We start from the raw sequence: 13,456 nt of genomic DNA on the forward strand, positions 1-13,456 counted from the left end.
TCCTCTTTCTCTTGAGCCCCTGTTTGAAGATCATCTTTCAATTAAACACTATTTGCCCCGCAATTTCTGATGAGTACCTGGAGATTTTCCAGTTCTATATATTCTCTCTTCCAGTGAACAGCACCAGTCTAAACCTTCCTTCCACCTCGATAAGTGTGGGGCTTCACCCATTTAGCCACTAGATTTCCTCTTGACTACTGCCAATGCAGTTGAAATAAAAATATATTTTCTTTTAAACATATGTTTATTTGCTTTTTATTCATTCACAATAAACCATTTGATTTATAACTTAACTTTGATGTCCAAGTAACTTTCTGTGTCAGAAATGAAAAGAGAAGTGCATATTACAGTTAACAAGATGTTAGGCAGAAACCTGTGCAGTTCCCTCTGGGACCACTGCAAAAGATTTAAGTCTACAGGTGTTGGCAGTAAACCCACTTGGTAGCAGTCTGCACCACACAGATTCACTGTGGTAGCTGTGGCTGAGCAGTCAGACTTCCCTCAAGAAGAGTTAGACAGTATATAGAGGATACAGGATAGGTACAGAGGCACAGTAGTATAAGCAAACACTGACCAGAGCTAGGTGTAAAAGTATATACTTATTTATTTTTAAGGCACACTCATAAATTACACTAGCACAGAAAAAGGTAAGTAAGTCAAAACACAGTCCCTATTGATTATATGTACATCCCTAGTCATTTGTTGGACAAGTCTAAGTTAACACCACTTATTTCCAAACAGAGGCGAGCGCTTAACGTTAGATGGCACTCCAACAAGTTACTGAAAAGGGAGGGAAAAAAGGTAGTAGTAATGCAAACATCAAAGTAAAACACTTTTCACATAAGGTTAGAAAGACAATCAATTGTGGGACAAGGAGAATTGGTTTGGGGCCCGCTTTAGAGGGAGCCAGGCGAAAATATGCCCAAGATCACACAATGTCACAAGTCTTTACAGGTGAGTAGAAAAGGTTTTTCTGAGATTAGAAAAGTTTAGTTATGGTGTCCCAGGCTTACCCAGGTTCGAGAGCCAAGGGCTAAATCTACCTCGTACAATCGGTGGCAAGGGAAGCCGGGCGGAACACAGTACCTTTAAAAGTGGAAAGGATCCTCCAGCGGTGGTAGTTGTTCCTGGTAGTGGGTGCAAGTCGCGGCGTCGTCCAGAGGAAGAGGAGATCTCGACGTGGAGGAAAGCTGCAGGTCGTTGCACTACCAGGGATGAGGCCAGCTGTGGAGTTTTCCGGTCACAAAGGCTTTTACCCCTCTGTCGCGGTTGAGGTAAAAAGTGGTATCCCGGTTGCCGGGGTGCTTGGCACAGGCAAGGCGGCCACGAGATGCTTCAGGACGGCGAAAAGTAGGCAGCAACTGGTTGTCCCCACCAGTTAAGGGAAGGAGACTCTCCGGCGGGAGATCTCCTCTGTCGTCGGAAAAAGTGGTGAGACGGTTCTGCAGGGCTCCACCGGTGGTGTCGTCTTGGCAGGTCGGTTCGGCTTCTCCCTCTTCGGCTTCTTAGGTCCTGTGGAGACTTCTGAAGAACCAGTCCCAAAAACCCTGCTTTTATGCAGCAAACCCCCATTCATACAGCCTAGCTGTCACTCAAACATGCTAAGTGGTGAGCGGGGGGCTCACCACTTGGGCCAATCACACCAGAGTGCGACTTGAGTTGGCAAGGCAACTCAGTCCAGGGTGCCTAAACCCCCTCCCACACCCCCTGTGGTACCCAGACAGAATGGCACCACTTTGGAGGGCTTCTGTGCAGAAGCCCGCCAAAAGTGGAACAAAGGCTCGACTCGGGTTCAGGGTTACTGAAGTGAACCTAGACGCCATTTTGGCGGCGAGTTCTGGCAAAAAATGCCAACCGGTGAATTTATATTAAATAAATAAACCGGCGGTACCTTTAACATTGCACGAAAAAGTGGTGCATTCAAAACAATGGGAAATCCCATTGGGAAATATTCCGGTGGAATATTTCCGTGGTATCCACTGCCACCAGCCAGAACTCGGCGAGGGGGGACGGGACAGTACCCCCTCGACAACAGACCCAGGGGCAATCTAATTGCCCCTACCAGTACTTCCACAGTAAGATGGTTTGTACTGGTTAAGTTCCTAAATTAAGACTAGTAAAGTCAGTGGTGACTTTACAGACCCAGGGAGACAGTAGTCAGCCCCAGGGTGTGGAGTCTATGTTTGGGGGTCACTATGACACCTCTGTGTTACTGCACAGAGGGTGCTGTGTAACACACATTCAAAACCCAATGATAGCCTATGGGGAAAAAATACCCCATAGCCCATAAGCACATAGCAAGTCACAGGAACACTCTCAAGTCATGTCCAAGAGTGAGGGTAAAAGAGCCTCACTCTTGGCAGGAGAAAAAAATAAACCCCAAAAATCCAGCAAAGCTGCTGGGGGACTCACTAGGTTAGGAAATTCAGCCTAAACAGAGAATTCTCCCTAACACTCGCCCCCCCCAGACTAAGGGACAGGAAGATTTAATCCACTCCTGGATGAACCTCATACCTCTAGTCGATGACGTACATCCTAGAGAGTCCATCAGCATTTTGATGGTGACACCCTGACCTGTGCTCAATGGTGAAATCAAACCCTTGAAGGCAGATTGACCATCTCAATAGTTTTGGATTTTCCCCTTTCATCTGCATTAACCATCTCAAGGGTTGGTGGTCAGTCTGAATGACAAAAGTAGAACCATACAAGTATGGCCTAAACTTCTTCAGTGCCCACACAATAGCAAAGCATTCTCTTTCTATTGTTGCCCACCTTGTTTCAGGATCCTTCAGTTTTCTACTGATGAAGCAAATGGGGTGTTCCCTACCCTGCTCATCCAGTTGGCTAAGAACTGCACCTATACCTACATTGGAAGCATCAGTTTGTACAATGAAAGTTTGGTGGTAGTCAGGAGCTCTGAGTACTGGAGCTTGGCAAAGAGCTTTCTTCAGGTTTTCAAAGGCCTGATTGCATTCCTCATCCCATTTGACTTTTTTTGGGAATTTTGGAGAGGAGATCACATTCAGAGGAGAAGCTATGGTCCCATAGTTCTCAATGAAATTCCTGTAGTACCCAGTGAGGCCTAAGAAGGCTCTCACCTGGGTCTGAGTAGTAGGTGTTGTCCAATTTTGCATAGCTTCAATCTTGCTGAGCAAAGGCCTTATTTCTCCACCTCCTACCTCATGCCCAAGGTAGACCACTTTACTCTGACCAATTTGGCATTTGCTTGCCTTTATGGTCAGATTGGCATGCTCAAGAGCCTGCAAAACATGTCCTAAGTGGTTCACATGTTCCTCCCAGGAGTGGCTGAAGACTGCAATGTCATCCAAGTATGCCATGCAGAAGTCCTCCATCCCAGCTAGAACTTGGTTCGCCATCCTTTGGAATGTTGCAGGTGCATTTTTCAGTCCAAAAGGCATAACCTTGAATTGGTATAGGCCAACTGGGGTAGAAAATGCAGTTTTCTCCTTGGCATGGTCTGTCAGGGCTATTTGCCAATAGCCTGACGTAAGGTCCAGTGTGCTGAGGTACTTGGCTGCACCAAGTTTATCCACCAACTCATCTGTCCTTGGCAAAGGGTGGGCATCAGTCTTGGTGACTGCATTAAGAGCTCTATAGTCCACACAGAATCTCAACTCTTTGGATCCTGCCTTTGGTACTAACACCACTGGGCTAGAACATGGACTAGTAGAGGGCTCTATTACCCCGAGATCAAGCATTTTCTTGACCTCACCTTTGATGTGGGTTCTGACATGTTCTGACATTCTATATCCTCTGCTTTTGACTGGCAGACAGTCACCAGTGAGTATATCATGCTGTCCCCAAGGGGTCAAGCCTGGTGACAGTGAGAACAGGGGGGCAAACTGTTTTAACATAGCTTTGCACTCCTCCTGTTGCTCAGGGGTCAGATCTGAAGAGAGATTTACTCCTTCAACCTTTTCGTCTAAAGGTAAGCCTCTCAGGAGGTCAGGTAGAGCTTCACTCTCCTCCTCCTCTTCTGATGAAGCTAGAAGCAACGCTCCTACTTCTGGTCTAGAGACATAGGCTTTGAGGCGGTTGGTGTGGAAGACTCTGGGAGCTTCCCTGGGTTTGCCCAGATCCACCAGATAGTTGACCTCTCCAAGTTTTCCCACCACCTTGAAGGGTCCCATCCATTTGTCTTGCAAGGCCCTCTGCCTTGTGGGAAGCATAACTAGAACTCTCTGGTCTTGAGTAAACTCAACCATGTTAGCCTTCTGATCATGCCAATGTTTGATCAGAGCTTGGCCAGCTTTCAAGTTGTCACTTGCTTCTGCCATCATGTGTGACATTCTCCTTCGGAGACCTATCACATAGTCAGTCACTCTGACTGGCTTGGGGGAAGGAGCACTCTCCAACCCCTCCTTAATCAGGGCCAAGGGGCCTCTGACTAGATGGCCATAGAGAAGTTCAAAGGGAGAATAACCTACTCCCTCCTGAGGGACTTCTCTATAAGCAAAGAGAAGGCATGGCAATAGAAGGTCCCACTTCTTTTTAAGGGGTTCTTCTAAAGCACCTATCATGCTCTTCAGGGTTCTGTTAAACCTTTCTACCAACCCGTTTGTCTGGGGGTGGTATGCGGTTGAGAACTTGTAGGTGACTCCGCAGGTTTTCCACATGGCTTTCATGTAGTTGGACATAAAATTTGACCCCCTGTCAGAGATCACCTCCTTAGGAAACCCAACCCTGGTAAAGATACCAAGGAGGGCCTTAGCCACAGCCTGAGCTGTAACAGTCCTCATAGGAATTGCCTCAGGGTACCTAGTAGCATGGTCTACTACAACAAGGATAAACCTGTTGCCTGAGGAGGTTGGGGGATCAAGGGGACCAACAATGTCAATCCCTACCCTCTCAAATGGGACTCCCACAACTGGGAGAGGCACTAAAGGTGCCATATTCTTGGAACCAACCTTACCAGAAGTCTGGCAGGTATGGCAGCTCCTGCAATATCTATCTACTTCAGCCCCCATCTTTGGCCAATAAAAGTAGAGGGAGAGCCTTTACTTGGTCTTCTTGAAACTCAAGTGACCAGCCAAAGGAATCTCGTGGGCTAGTTGCAAGAACTGTTGTCTGTTCTCTTGGGGCACTACCAGGCGTTGGTAGGCTCCAGGTTCAGATTCAGTTGGTTCACTGTAGAAGAGGCCATCTTCCCAGTGTAACCTATACTTCCCAGGCTCTTGCCCATCAGCCTGAGAAGCTGCCTGTTGACGAAGGCCCTCCAGAGTTGGACATTCTCTTTGTCCCTTACGAAAAGCTGTCCTGCTGGGTCCACCTTCTGCCAGTAAAGACTGCAGCTCAGGATGGTCAGCCGGGTCCAGGTCTCCAATAAGTTCTGGGCCTCCTACTAGCTCTTCTTTAGAGTCTAGTTCAACCAGACATGGTTGTACCTCCCTCTCAGCCTCAGCTGGAGGTGGAGTTACAGGTGTAACTTTGGACAACCTCGGGGAAGTCCTTGTTGGAAGCACTGGGGTGCTTGCTGTAGGTTTTTTTCTAGGAGTCTTGGGTTGCCCCTTTGCTCCTGATCTGGTAGTTACTGCAGTAAGTTGTTCCAGTGGGAGAGGAGTGATTTCTGTCATCATCTCCTGAGATAAACCTCGCAGGGTTTTCTCTCTTGCAGGTTTGGTGAGCTCCTGTAACCTTTTACTAGGAGGTCTGGGGTATGTGACACAACTCCAAGAGCTTTCAGGTCATTTCCCAACAGAACCCTTCCTGGCACTTTACATTGTATACTGACAGGTATCTTCACAGCCATATCATTACACTGGATGAGAACTGGTAACTGGGGACACATCTGCACAGGCCCTCCAGCTAACTTGGTGAGGCATTTGGGTGCCTTAGCAACATCCTCTGCCTTGAAAAATGATTCATCCACCACAGTTATGCTGGCCCCAGTGTCCCTGATGGCAGGAGTCTCCTGACCATTCACGTGGACACTGTCCTTATAATACTCTTTAGTATTATCAGGGATAGAATTATATACATCTAAATTTTGTTGTTCCCACAACCCCAGAGAGACTAAAGAAACACTGGCTGAGACTCCAGTGGGTTCATCAGCCAGTAGTAGAAAGTTTCCACTTGCCATAGTGACTTCGTCCTCGGGAGCGAAGGCTAAGGAGACAAGCTGGACCCCTGAAGGTTTACCCCTACATCTGGGATCTCCTTTCACATGGTCAGTAGCCTTACAAACATAACAGGCCCCATAGGTCCTTTGGAATGGAGGCTTGTTCTGACCTCCTTCTGGTTTAGAACCAGAAGGTATACTACTCTGCTGTGGTTTCCCAGGTGGCTTACCCTTATGGTTTGGTTTGGGGCCCTCTTTGGAATTAGAATTATTAGAATTCTCTTTGGAGTCTTTCTTAGGCTGTCTTCCATCATCCTTCTTCTGAGTTACCCCAGAATCCTTGTGAGTAGCCCTGTTGGCAACCCACAAGTCAGCAGCCTTAGCTAGTTTCCTAGGATCTAATTCCTGTGAATCAGCCAAGTGCTGTCTGAGCTCAGGAGAGCAGGCATCATAAATTGACTCCATCATTACAAGATTTCTCATTCATTCATAAGTGTTCACTTTGTAACCCTTAATCCATCCCTCTAAGTTTTTCAACCCTTCACACACCCAGGTAGCCCAAGGGGTACCATCATGCTTTTTGAGGCCTCTAAACCTCTTAAGATACTGGGAAGGGGTTTTCCCAAACCTAGCTATCAAAGCTAGTTTCACACATTCATACTCTTTCCTATCCTCCTCCCCCAACTCCATTACCGCATCAGTTGCAACAGGGGGAAGCCTAGAGAACAACCAGGTGAGTAACTCATTACCTGTGATGTTCTGGAGCCCAGGATTATACTCAAACATAGACAACCAATCCAACACATCCAACTTAGGCTCATACATACCAATCAATTCTTTAGGCATCCGGGGTCTTTTAGGACTGGAACTTCTAGAGGAGCCAGAGAGAGAAGCATTCTCAACAGACAATTTCTTCAATTCTAGCTCATACTTGAGCTCCATTTCTCTTAGCCTTAGTTTTTTTTCAGTTTGAGCAGTAAGTTTCTTGTACTCTAATTCAAGTTTCATTTTCTCCAGTTCATAGTACTGAGGACCAAATGTGGGACCTGGCAAAGGTCCAGTAGGTACAGCTGGTAGAGCAGACAGAGGCCTAGAGGGAACATCTACAACAGTTTCATCCTCCTCTTCTGGTTCTGACCCAAGATCATCAATACTTTGTTCAATATCAATATCATTGCTGTTCTCTACATTTGCTGGAGTGATAGGTTCCTCTGAACCATCATCCAGACTTTGGTTTTCTAACAACCTTTCTATTAGTTCCATTTTCTTTCCTTTAGTCATGAGATTCTTATGCTTACAGAGAAGTCTTAGACAATCAGCAGTTTTTGTAGCAAGGGATTCTTGACTATAACTTTCCATAGTAGACAGGTTAGAAAATGACTTTTTCTTCTTGTGCTTAAGCTTTGTGGTTAGTTGCACTAAGGTATCTCAAAAGTACACTAAAGTGTATACTCAATACAAATCCCACCGCTGTACACCAGTGTTAGGCAGAAACCTGTGCAGTTCCCTCTGGGACCACTGCAAAAGATTTAAGTCTACAGGTGTTGGCAGTAAACCCACTTGGTAGCAGTCTGCACCACACAGATTCACTGTGGTAGCTGTGGCTGAGCAGTCAGTCTTCCCTCAAGAAGAGTTAGACAGTATATAGAGGATACAGGATAGGTACAGAGGCACAGTAGTATAAGCAAACACTGACCAGAGCTAGGTGTAAAAGTATATACTTATTTATTTTTAAGGCACACTCATAAATTACACTAGCACAGAAAAAGGTAAGTAAGTCAAAACACAGTCCCTATTGATTATATGTACATCCCTAGTCATTTGTTGGACAAGTCTAAGTTAACACCACTTATTTCCAAACAGAGGCGAGCGCTTAACGTTAGATGGCACTCCAACAAGTTACTGAAAAGGGAGGGAAAAAAGGTAGGAGTAATGCAAACATCAAAGTAAAACACTTTTCACATAAGGTTAGAAAGACAATCAATTGTGGGACAAGGAGAATTGGTTCGGGGCCCGCTTTAGAGGGAGCCAGGCGAAAATATGCCCAAGATCACACAATGTCACAGGTGAGTAGAAAAGGTTTTTCTGAGATTAGAAAAGTTTAGTTAGGGTGTCCCAGGCTTACCCAGGTTCGAGAGCCGAGGGCTAAATCTACCTCGTACAATCGGTGGCAAGGGAAGCCGGGCGGAACACAGTACCTTTAAAAGTGGAAAGGATCCTCCAGCGGTGGTAGTTGTTCCTGGTAGTGGGTGCAAGTCGCGGCGTCGTCCAGAGGAAGAGGAGATCTCGACGTGGAGGAAAGCTGCAGGTCGTTGCACTACCAGGGATGAGGCCAGCCGTGGAGTTTTCCGGTCACAAAGGATTTTACCCCTCTGTCGCGGTTGAGGTAAAAAGTGGTATCCCGGTTGCCGGGGTGCTTGGCACAGGCAAGGCGGCCACGAGATGCTTCGGGACGGCGAAAAGAAGGCAGCAACTGGTTGTCCACACCAGTTAAGGGAAGGAGACTCTCCGGCGGGAGATCTCCTCTGTCGTCGGGAAAAGTGGTGAGACAGTTCTGCAGGGCTCCACCGGTGGTGTCGTCTTGGCAGGTCGGTTCGGCTTCTCCCTCTTCGGCTTCTTAGGTCCTATGGCGACTTCTGAAGAACCAGTCCCAAAAACCCTGCTTTTATGCAGCAAACCCCCATTCATACAGCCTAGCTGTCACTCAAACATGCTAAGTGGTGAGCGGGGGGCTCACCACTTGGGCCAATCACACCAGAGTGCGACTTGAGTTGGCAAGGCAACTCAGTCCAGGGTGCCTAAACCCCCTCCCACACCCCCTGTGGTACCCAGACAGAATGGCACCACTTTGGAGGGCTTCTGTGCAGAAGCCCGCCAAAAGTGGAACAAAGACTCGACTCGGGTTCAGGGTTACTGAAGTGAACCTAGATGCCATTTTGGCGGCGAGTTCTGGCAAAAAATCCCAACCGGTGAATTTATATTAAATAAATAAACCGGCGGTACCTTTGACATTGCACCAAAAAGTGGTGCATTCAAAACAATGGGAAATCCCATTGGGAAATATTCCGGTGGAATATTTCCGTGGTATCCACTGCCACCAGCCAGAACTCGGCGAGGGGGGACGGGACAGTATCCCCTCGACAACAGACCCAGGGGCAATCTAATTGCCCCTACCAGTACTTTCACAGTAAGATGGTTTGTACTGGTTAAGTTCCTAAGTTAAGACTAGTAAAGTCAATGGTGACTTTACAGACCCAGGGAGACAGTAGTCAGCCCCAGGGTGTGGAGTATTTGTTTGGGGGTCACTATGACACCCCTGTGTTACTGCACGGAGGGTGCTGTGTAACACACATTCAAAACCCAATGATAGCCTATGGGGAAAAAATACCCCATAGCCCATAAGCACATAGCAAGTCACAGGAACACTCTCAAGTCATGTCCAAGAGTGAGGGTAAAAGAGCCTCACTCTTGGCAGGAGAAAAAAATAAACCCCAAAAATCCAGCAAAGCTGCTGGGGGACTCACTAGGTTAGGAAATTCAGCCTAAACAGAGAATTCTCCCTAACACAAGATAACCAAAGAATAACGCATGGAATTGGCATAACACAACACTGTCACACTCTATATAGCATGTTATTGCGGGATAGCTTACTCTTATGGGGAGTCTCGCAAATTCTCTATGGTCTAGCACGTCATTTCTGTTTGTGTTGATCTAGCAAGCCCACTTCAGAAGGGACAATGGCATGCAGGGATTTATACTGTGTTAAGTTAGGATAAATCTACCAGTGTTACATGAAATCCTCAAATACATCCCAAAGTCTATCTGAGCTTGAAGAGCCACATTTTACTCCAACTACGTCTCTCATGGCGGCACAATTGTGATATGATGCTTTCCCGTATTTGTTTTTTGGAGGAGTCTTTTGATGGCCAACAAATCAGGATAGTTTTTCTAGTCACAAAAAATAGAATGTGGATCAGCCTCCTCTCGGGTCTTGCCTTGTGCCAAGTCTCAGTGCCCTGTCCGAACAGCACAGGACGTGGTGCCAAGCCCAGGGAGCAACCCCTAATCGATTTAATCCTAGTAAACACAGTGTTCCATAGGGGTCTGAACTTTGGACAAGCCCAAATCATGTGTCCCAAAGTGCCTTTATTCTCACATTGCCACCCACTTTCAGGATTCTTCCTTAGTTTCATAGCACACATCTTACTCAGGATAAGCTTCATTTTGATTTCCTTTTTCCTCAGACAGAGGGACACTTTTTAGGCAGCTCGAAGAACACATCTACAACTACACTGACTAGTTGTACCGCCAGGTCTTCTGACCGAATCGTGGCCAGCGTCAAGTTTTTACATGCGATTTTAGGGATACATAATGGGGAGAAGTCTTTCAGTCTGGGAAAGTCCTGAATGTTCCGGGCCATCACTGTTTCACAGGTAGACATCTCTCTTTCATATGTGCCATCAGATATCTTTTGTTAAAATATCGTAGTGACTGCTCTATGAATTACCCATCCCCGCTATTGAGCCCCATCGTATTTTGGACCTCTGTATAAGGTCTGAGTGAAATGTCAGTGTACAGATTTGTTATTCTTATATTATCTGGGATTGCATCATATCTAAATCATGTCCGGCCATCCGGCTGCAGTTTCAGTGTCGCTGAGATGCTCGGCTATGGCGGGAAGCTCTCTCTGTCCACTCTTATGGAGCTAATTTACAGCCCTGTGTACCGCAAGTGAAAGAAGTAAAAGCCTTGTGTAAGGCTTTTACGTCTTTCAGTTGAGGTGCGCCCATTTTCATTTATTTGTATGGTGGGAAGTGCAGAACGCAACTTGCATACAAATGCGGCAACATTTGCACACTGGCATGCATTTCAAGCCAGATCAAATGCCTATGGGGTCTGCCCGGCTTTATATGCCAGCAAACCCTGTAGGGATTCATTGTAAATGCTACCTGCCGTGCGTATGTGGCATGCAGCGTTTACTCAATTTGCATGGAAAAGTGCAGAAGTGTAAGGCAAAAGTCAGCCTATATGCTTGTGCGACACCTTTTTCCTTGCACAACTCAATAATCTGGGCTCATTCTTTGCATTTAAGGGATAACACCATTAGTCTGTTGCCCTCCATATAAAAAATGTACGCTTGCCTGGAAGAGTACTTTTGTGCCCTCATTGTGGTTTCAATTTTCCAATTCCGTTATAAGCTTGTTTAACTTCGGAACAAGCGTGGGGTCCTCGTCAGCTGCCACCATTCAGTACACTCCCTCTAGGTCTTGTTTGCTGCAGCTTGCCCATAGGTGAATCTCATTTGACCCTCTTGGAATCCTCTTACAGACTGTTGTACGGCCACTCGGTCACCGCTACTCGCAGCACCCTGATCCACTGTCGCCCGTTCCCCAACTGGGAAGGCTTGCTCACCTTTTACAAGCGCCAATGGCATGTTTCACCATTATCTCCCGTCCACCCATCTGGAATTGTACCGGACGGTGAGGCACCCGGTGTGTGTGCCCTCATAGGCACTGGGGTGGTGGTATCCCCTCCAGAGCCTGAATGGCCCATCTCATGCAATCATGTATCCTTCCACTTGCTGTGTTGTCAGCAGGCGGTATGCCTCACCTGTATCACGCGGTGCTCCTCAGAGGTCAATAAAGCCTCCTGATGCAGTGGTTAGCAGGACATTGGGCAGTCGATTGTCTTGTGTATTGTATTGCAGCTGTCATTTATGTAGCACCTTTCACCATTATTATAGTCTCAATGTGCTTGTGGTGGGAGCGTCCTCTGCGACCGAAGTCCGGAGTGTTGAAGATCATCGAGTAGGATCAGAATGAGTATGTGCATTTTACCATAATAAACCTTAGCAAGGCTGGCCAGGATCTGGTAGAAAGCAACCCATGAGGTCAGGCATGTGAATGGGTGCTGAGTGGGGTCAGAAGATGGTGTGAGTGCTAGAGACTCGCTATTTGTCCATCTGGCCCGAATTTGTCATAAGTCTTCGCTGCATACTCATGTGAGAGTTGTTGAGGCATAGTCTGGTGTAAGTAGGCAGAACAATTATGTGACTAGCGAGACCGAATTTGTCTTAGTCGTTGCTGTATTCTGGTGTGTGCCGGTAGCCATGCCTGTGACCAGTGTCCCCCGGAGTGATGTGTTATACATACATAGAAACTCTGATGGAGATTTGTAGTATGTGCACCCGATCAGGTATTGTCATTCTCTGTCGATACTTGCGGCTGCGACAAAATGGTAAGCAACAGCAATAGGCTATACTTCACAAATTGCCAGTGGTGGAGCACAGACTATACTTTCAAACTCTTCCAGACATATAGCATGGTGAATCTTCCCAGATAGTGTGTGTGCACTAAACCTTTACAATGGTTAACTTTACCAACCCTGTGGTTCATCCAGGGGCGATACTCAGCCGCTCTTCACGTCCTTCCATTGCATTTCCAGGCAAGTTCCCCATTGCGTTCTAGAGAAACCCCCAACTGCTCTTCTGGCGCAAGACATGGCTATGGCACACAATTCCTCTCAGGACGATGACCTGCCAGACATCGCAATCTATTTGAGTGCGATGTTGCTGTCGTTCTATCTCAACAACTTTGACTGCGATTTGCTTGTTTTCTCCGTACAGGCCATATGCAGTGACTGATCAATCCTGTGACATTTCATGGTGTGAAAATAAGATGATGGCCTGTGTCCAGCTAGTGGTGCTTGAGGAGCAAGGTCATGATTGGTGTTTGACAGTGTGTGAGATCGGGCCTCTGCAATTAAGGTCGGCGTTGCCTGGTAGTCAATATTTATATGCTCGGATTGGGAATTGGGTGGTTTAGGGGTGGGTTTCAATATATTGTGGGAAATCGCCAGGTTTTGGGGATTTTTGATGGACAAGTAGTCCTCAGTGAGGCGGATGTGCAGAGGAAGAGTGTTCTAGATGGCGGGAGAGAATGGTGCTTGAGAGAACCAGGTCATGATTGGTGTTTGATAGTCAGAGGGGTCGGGGTCGCCACAATAACGGCCCACGCTGCCTGATGGTGAACGTTTGTATTCTCTGAGTGGGAATTGGCAGGTTAGGGACTGGTTTCAGGATAATGTGGTACATAGACAGGTTTTGAAGACTTTCTTGAATGAAAGGTAGTCCTCGGTGTGGCGGATGTTCAGAGGAAGAGTGTTCCAATTAGGGGAAGCTATTTTATTTAATTTAGGATAGAGAAGGCTGAGCTGCCAACTCTAATGGAGTGGTAAGGGGGAATAGCGAGGAGGAAAGCAGAGCCTGAACAGAGATTTCTGGGGTGTTGGTAGTGGATGATCTTTTCATGTAGGTTCTCTGGTCCCTTATTATGGAGGGCACAGTGTGTTATGCACATTGATTTGAAGGTCTCTATT

The 13,456-nt window shown here is 46.9% G+C and overlaps 1 protein-coding gene across 2 annotated transcripts in view; it reads left to right on the forward strand.

The window, feature by feature from the left end:
- LOC138510562 (cytospin-A-like) overlaps positions 1 to 13,456 on the forward strand; it is a 1,126,527-nt gene that overhangs the window by 813,385 nt on the left and 299,686 nt on the right. The window lies entirely within an intron of this gene.

The sequence above is a fragment of the Ambystoma mexicanum genome, chromosome 6p, assembly GCF_040938575.1.
Source record: "Ambystoma mexicanum isolate Mex_15411 chromosome 6p, UKY_AmexF1_1, whole genome shotgun sequence".
NCBI lineage: Eukaryota > Metazoa > Chordata > Amphibia > Caudata > Ambystomatidae > Ambystoma > Ambystoma mexicanum.